The sequence below is a fragment of the Lactuca sativa genome, chromosome 4 (genome assembly GCF_002870075.4).
Source record: "Lactuca sativa cultivar Salinas chromosome 4, Lsat_Salinas_v11, whole genome shotgun sequence".
Classification (NCBI taxonomy): domain Eukaryota; kingdom Viridiplantae; phylum Streptophyta; class Magnoliopsida; order Asterales; family Asteraceae; genus Lactuca; species Lactuca sativa.
The window spans coordinates 220,134,693-220,142,915 of record NC_056626.2 but is presented as its reverse complement, the minus strand read 5'-3'; the positions used below and the strand labels follow the sequence as shown (position 1 = coordinate 220,142,915).

Below are 8,223 nucleotides of genomic sequence, written 5' to 3'. Positions count from 1 at the left end.
AGCAAGAAGCTTTATACCTCAAATAAGCTCCAAAGGATGATATCTCTTCAGATCTAGAAGCTCCAATCGTTCCTTTCCTTCTTTGACAACTTCTCCTTTCTTCTTCTAGCTTTTCTTTTGCCAAAATGAGCTTTCCAAGGCCAAACATACCCAACAATGGAGGGAATACGGGTTTCTAGGGTTTCTGAGGTTAAGGGTGAGCTTAAGGAGGCTAGGGTATGCACCAACATGTTCCTTATATACTGGCTGACCCTAAATTTAGGGTTTTAGAACTCTGAGAGTATGTTGGGGGTACCTCTAGTACGTTGGGCGTACTCAACCTTGCACCCGCGTCACTTACCCAATTACGCTAGGCGTAATCCCAGCTTACGCTGGGCGTACTTGGCGAGTCCCCAAATTTCATACTCGCCCCTCATTTTCCACTTTTCCCACAAGATGACCTAAATATCATTTCCCTTAAATCCCGGGGACTCACAATTAGGTACTCTTAGGAACGGGGCGTTACATTTACAACCTGTCCTGACTTGATTAACATATGGGTAAGGGTAGCTATTTGGTGGGGAGTATCTATCCCGGTTCATCTTTCGGTGCATTCGTTAATCAACTGGTCAGAAAATGTCAATCTACGTAGAGGGCAAAGGAAGATTTTTGATGCGGTAATTATCACTTCATTCTGGTGCTTATGGAATTTTCGTAATACTTCTATTTTTGGGATGATTATACCAAAGAAATCAGTTCTTTTTGATGAGGTCGTTGAGAAGTCTTTCTTTTGGATTTCTAATAGATGTAGTAGAGTAAAATTACATTGGACTGATTGGCTTCGTAACCCAAAGTTAGCTTCCTCTAAAATGTAATTTCTTGCTAGCTTCTTGCTAGTGTTTTTTTTAATAAAATTCTGCTGTTCAAAAAAAAAGATAAAGGCAAAAAAAGTCATACTTCATGATACCTCATCATCTGATCAAGATGTGTCAACAGAATATGAACATGTACATATAGCATTATAGTTTTATTGTTGTAGTTTATGTCATGTAATATTAGTAACATATTTCTTATATTACATGAGTTTATATTTAAAGTTTGTATGTATAACATTCTATTAAAATATTATTGTATGTTTTATGATATAATAAGTATATGTATAATATTTTAATAGAATAATATTATGGGTTGTATGTTATCATAAATTGATATTTATGTATTTTTAAGAACTGATGTCACAACTCGTTAAATTTTATACGTATAGTATATGATAGTTAAAATCATTTGAATATTGTTGCTTATGTTGTATGATGTTGGTAGTTTAACAGAATAACGTTCTAGGTTTTATTTTATAAGGTTATTTATTACATGAATATATATATATATATATATATATATATATATATATATATATATATATATATATGGAATATTCTAATAGCATAATGTGGTATGTTGTATGTTTTTATAAGTGGATATGTAGAATATTCTAATAGAATAATGTTCTAGGATCTTCTAATCGATTCAAAGTTTGTTCATGATTAAACTTTGTTTCCAAACTCTCAAGAAAAACATGAAGAAATTGATTCTTATTCTTATTCTAAAAACCATGATTTCATTCAACCAAATCAAAGCTCGGGTACACATGGGTTTGAATCTCTTGATTTCGATTCTAACAATAAAAAATGTAGATTTCAACAACAAGATGAAACCAGTATCTCGTTTAGTTTTTTTTTTATTTTTTTTATTTTTTTGCGATTATGATATCTATAAATTCAATGTTTATATTATTTTGATTTATGTGTAATTCTTATTTCTATGAATCCATGGATTATTGATTTAATTTTTTCTACTTTGGTAATTAATGGATTCTCTTATATGTTGTAAAACATAGAATATTATAGATGCATGATGTTTGTAACTAATCTAAGGTATTTTGTTTTAGATTCGATTGATTTAACAACATGGTATAAGACTAGATATATGTTCTTGGTTTTATGGTTGTAAATATGTTACAATGAGTAATGTTTGTCGTTAATTTAAGATATTTTGTAAGAGAATATATTAATTGATAATCTTTTGGTTATTACTTATGTACTCATCATGGATGGTTAGAATAAATCATATTCTAATTCCATATTTTGATAATATGAAGGTTCTTAAGTAGTGTATGATTTTGCTTAGAAAAAAAATAATGTAATGTTATTAAAATACATTATAAGAAAGTTACTTTCCAGTAGGATGAACTATCTTTGGCAAACTCAGTAAGTTAAAATTGATTCTGATATGTTTTTAATGCGACAGATGAAAATTTATCCTGGAACAATAAGTGAAAATGTGAAATACTGATTTTGGTAAAGAAGGTTTTCTTGCAGAATAAGAAGCATACAAAATTATATTGCATGTATGATGTAAAGTTTTATATACATAAAATAAGCAAGTACCAGAAGAAAGTAACTGAAGAAGCAAAGGAATATGGAAAGATTGATAAGGATGATCATTAAAAATGATGAGGGAATTGATCAATGCAATAAACATACCGGAAGGACATGAATAAATTTTTTGGAATATTTGAAAGTCATTAATTATGAATGACATTGTAGTGTTTTGTTCATTTGAATATAGGTTATCTTTTTTTAGTTTTGAGTAATAGGTATGGTTGTTTTAATGGCCAATGAATGTTTCACAGAATAATAGTTATGGTTAAAATAGTTATGCTTTGACCAATCTAAAATATCATGTTTTTATGATCAAATGTTCATTTTTGGTATAGTTCATGTATTATTATTATTATTATTATTATTATTATTATTATTATTATTATATCATCAATTACACAATATAAACAAACATATTAACGTACCACCTCTAATTTTTCTACACAACCAATTAAAAAATCATTGAAACTGTTTGACAAAACACATACAAATTCTTATCCTTCTTTGAGGTTGAAATCAAGAAAAACAGTATGCAACGATAATACAAGTGTCTACAAAAACAACACTTCAAGAACCAAATTGCAAAGAAAAATGAATAAACCTCCTTTAATAACCTATAAGATCTATAACATAAAAGAAAAACAAACACTAACTATTCGACAGCATCTCTATATATTTCACTAATGGAGTACGAAAACTCTCTTCATGACCATTCTTCACACTAAGTCGTCTTGTTTTACATCCAATATCTGAAAATTCAGTAATAAAGGTAACATAAATGGCAATTATATACATGCAATAACTATAAAATACCTTATTTATACATACGAAGAAGACTGATTACAATGACATGCGGTTAAAGGTGATCATTAAATAGTCAAATGCAACCCGTAGCGACAACCAACTGAAGAGCCTCTTCCAATCGAATAGCATACCAGTCATACGTTGTTATTTACAAATAGAGCTCAATTAAACACACCAAGTGGCCTAAAACATGTTTTTTGCGGCAAATAAGCAAAAATACTCTTTAAGTTAATAAGATATAGATTAAGAGTTCAACTTAAACAAAATTATTCATACTTATTTGTGGTAATTAATAAATGGAAGAAGGACAAAGAATTTGGTTTTGCTTTCTTGTCTCCCTCCCACTTAGCACCCATTAATCACTTAAATCATTAATAACCAATGGAGCCCTACATATTTACAAACACCCATTCATTACCATCGGAGACCTACATATTTACAAACTACCCATTATTTACCAAGACAGCCCCACATATTTCATGCCAGCATTAATGCTCTTTGTCTACATTGATTTTTAGTTTTTTGTTATTATTCCCGTTTTTTAACCGTTTCTTGCCAATATAACGTTGTTTTGTACCAAATTTTACGTAAGTTACATAAGAGATTTTTTTTGCCAATATAACGTTATTTTGTACCAAATTTTACATAAATCACATAAAAGATTATATAACAATAGAATCTACAATTAACCTCAAATATTACAATCCGTTGTTTTGTACCAAATTTTACGTAAGTTACATAAGAGATTTTTTTTGCCAATATAACGTTATTTTGTACCAAATTTTACATAAATCACATAAAAGATTATATAACAATAGAATCTACAATTAACCTCAAATATTACAATCTTATTGACACATTAATACATTAAAAAGTCTCCCTACTCACTCAAAATCCATTTTGAGTTAGAGGAGGTGTGGGAGATTCCGCTAGAGAAAAACCTACTTCGCACAAAAGGAGTCAGCACCTAAAAACATACAGCAGAACACGATACACATCTGAAAGTTTGTCTTTTCGACCCAGAGTAAAGGGTTCTTGTTTTCTCTCACGAATCTTTCACATATCATGCGGAAGGAATTGAAACCCACGATACTTAACAGAGTTTTATTTTCAGACGAAAAGAGCATTAATCATAGTCAACTCCAGCACCAAAGTCGCCATCGGTGTGATAAAAAGAGGATCGCTAAAAGCATATATGGATCTCCATATCACTTTTCTTCATCCCAAAATCCTGACCTTTTTTTACCTTTACACCTAAGTTGAAGAATCATTGCTTAAATAAACCATTATCACAGCTTTATTTAGCATGCTTGTACCTTAATCTGTCAGCATCATGGATCTTGGTAACCCTACAACAATACAACAAAAGCAATATATAGTATACTATATTCCATTTTACTTGTCAAAAGTATGCTAGGGAAGTTGATAAATTCATCTCTAATATGCCTACATGTATGTCATTCCTTCCTTCCTCAACATACATATTAATAATAGTAGAATTAGCAGTATCTTCAGAAAGCAATTAATACCAGTAATTATTGTTAGCCTCTGGCTGAAGGGTCCCGAAACCATTGGAAAAAACAGACCACAGCTAACCAAGTTTTTCCCGATGGCCAACATGCTCAAGACAGAAAGTGGTAGAAAAAATATAGGGCCCATAGATGCTCTAAAACTCTCTTCCATAAAAGGGTATGAAGATTCACTGTTGATCTTTTTTTCAAGGTCTGCGTAGTTATTTGCATGCGCGTGACAAGCTGGGTCAGTGGAAGACAAACCTGTAGCGCTTCATGCTCATGCAGAGCCCACTCAGTGATGTTTCATTCAACTTCCACTCAATGAGGAGACAACCCTTATCGATCGATATGATGCAAGTGTGGGAGCATTTATGAAAAGATATTATCATGCAGTTAAATCGTATTTGTCAAGGTGTAACGCCATGAAAGAGACAAGATTGAAGTATTTTGAACGTATGAGGTTGTGCATTTGTGAATCATGGTACGAGGAAAAATAGGTTACAAATAGAAGATTCACTGTTAGGAGACTATGCACGAGTGAGATGGAAGCGTGCTTGAATAAATTAACAACTCGAATGATAACAACACGCATTATTGAGATGCTTCTAATTAAGTCAAATTATTAAATCAACATCAATGGGAAATTAATTAGTAAAAAATGATTATATTCTTGAAACTGGCAGCAGCCATGTCATGGGTTTAAAAATGGTTGATCTCTATGTTTCCATTAGCGGCCATCTCTAGAAAATAACATATATATCCCTACTCAAAGTTGTAATCGATGTATCCTTATATGAAACATCACCGACCAATTTGAGATGAAAATACAAAGCGTTCTTTATCTATTTCGATTTGAAAAAAAAACACACACACACACCTAAATATTTCACAGAATTTGGCCATAAATTGAACGGAAATAGGTCGAATTGAGAACTTCGAGGATTGTTTGTGGGTAGATCACTAACCATTTCTAGGGATTCCTATTTAATTTAAATTCATTTTGATTCCTATTTAATTTAAATTTATTTTAATGTAGCCGCCGAATGCTATGTAATCTTAAATATTACTAAAAGAGAAACCTTATGACATCATCTTAAATAATCTGGACCATTGATTGTATTTCAATCTTATTTTTTCCACCCTTAGATCAAATTGCTGACATCATCTTCCCCATATGGAATGTATTTAATTCCAATAAATGCTTTCCAATCATCAATCAATAACTTACATTTACATTCGTTGAAATGTAATGTATTTAATTCCAATAAAAGATTTCCATATTTTACATCTTGAATTTTCAGTTATGAAGATTTTAATATGGTCAATTTTAAAAACATATTACTAACAAATCATTTCAATCAAGGCCTTAATATCAACCATTAATATAAATCCGTTTATATTAGTAAACCATTAATATAAAATCTTTTTTTATTAGAAAATTATTAATACCGAAAAATCATATTCAAATTATCACATACATATACGATTAATCATTGAATCCGCGACTTACATTTATTTTCAATCGTTTCGTTCTTTAAATCTTCTCCTACAACATCGTTAATATTACTTATAACTTCCATCATCATTCTCTGCTATAAACATTCGCTCTTGTGCGCTAGAAGGTCAGTACCTTCTTTCGCTTTTTATAGTTTTTAAATTATTTTTTGTTCCTATATCAAATGTATGTATTTATATATTTCGATTTTCTTTGTCACAAATTAAATGAAATCAGTTAACTACTTTTCTGAAACTTTTCAAATAAACATGAAAAAATATTAGGTACCTTTAACAAAACAAAAATTAATTATCTTGGGAACTAACATTAATTACGAAAATGTTACTTTTATATATTAGAGATGATTATGATTTTTTTTTTAATTTTTATGTTTTTTATGTCATAAGAATCCGGTTAATTTTCGCATGATTTTAAAATATCATTGAAATTATTATGTTTTTGTATATCATATCAACCTACTTTTTTTTTAATCTTTGTATAGTTACAATAAAATTTATTAATTTATACAACAAATATAGATATTTCAAATTTTGTAATATTATTATACCTTACAAAATACAACTCCCTCCAAAATAAATTTTCGCCAGTAATTTCATCTATAATTTCAACAAATTTAAATTTGTATTTTCTTTATATAATTTTTTTTAATGATCCTGATTTTTTTTTTCTCCAAAAGTATATCAAACATTTACGTCTTAGATAATGCTGCCCTATTATAATTATTATTTTCCAAAAGTATATCCGTTTAATGAGGAATTTGATATAATAAAGGAAATGAATGTTAATTAAAATGAGATATATATTTCATAATTATTACATGAGTTTATTAAAAAAATTAATATCAAGGTGTAAACATTAAGCATTTTTAAAGTGAAATTTCAGGATACATACAAACGATGATGTTGTACAATGAAATATAAAATTGAATAGACTAAAAAAAAAACACTATTAAAGCAGTCAATCTTGAAAATAACATAGTTATGAAAAATTATAAATTAAGATAAAAATTATAAGATATTAGGAGATTTGTAAAAAATACATTTAGTAAAAGCGTTACGGTTATTAGAAAAAATAAAACCGTTAAGATTAGTGAAAATACAATATATAAACTAAATTATCGCAATAGTAATGAAATGTCATTATTTGATATTTCATATAATTGAAAGATATATCAAATTACATTGATGATATACTAAAATTATTCAAAGTTGCGCCAAAAACTAATGCAAAGTTCTTGCGAACACCAAATAAATAAGAACAAACATAAAAGCTAGCATTTATATTTATAATCAATCAATTTAAAATAAACCAATCATGATTTAGAAAAGAATCTACATTGATGATATACTAAAATTAAATCTATATAACATTTAACATTTTATAAATTATATTACATCACTTTATTTGAATAAATGAAATAGTTGTCAATATTTAATGCAATAGAAAAAACGGTATATTGGTTATCAATATATGTTTAAATTAGGTAACATTATTATGCAAAGAACGTCTAATTAAAATGCTTATAAATATATAAATATCATAACTATATGAGATGAGGAAAGTTGTTCAACTAATAAAACAAAAAATGATATCTACAAAGAGATCTTTTAATGATTATATATATTTATCTTTTTCAATGTATTTTCTACACATTTCAATAACATCAATAACCATATATTTTTTTATAATCATTATACAATATCTATAAAGGATTATATGTTTTTTTATACGTTTCTCGCGTTTAACGCGGACTATAATCTAGTTATGTATATCAAAGAAAAATTGATAAAATTTCCAATGTAATTTTTACATATTTCTGTACCTTTTGCTTTTATTTCTTATTGTACTCTATACCTTATAGCTTAGCATCTTGTTAATGCATGTTTATAATTTTATACAAGCTATTGGTTGTTTCCAAAAAAAACTAAGACTAAATTGCATAAATGGTTTCTGTGGTATGTCGAAAATTGTC

The 8,223-nt window shown here is 28.5% G+C and overlaps 1 long non-coding RNA gene across 1 annotated transcript; it reads right to left on the bottom strand.

Moving 5' to 3' along the window:
- Positions 1-4,043: 4,043 nt before the first annotated feature.
- LOC122197746 (uncharacterized) lies at positions 4,044-5,177 on the bottom strand. Its single transcript, XR_006191410.2, has 2 exons — positions 4,751-5,177; positions 4,044-4,570 (listed from the first exon to the last, which is right to left on the bottom strand). It is a non-coding gene; the product is annotated as an uncharacterized LOC122197746 (long non-coding RNA).
- Between the last annotated feature and the right edge of the window lie 3,046 nt (positions 5,178-8,223).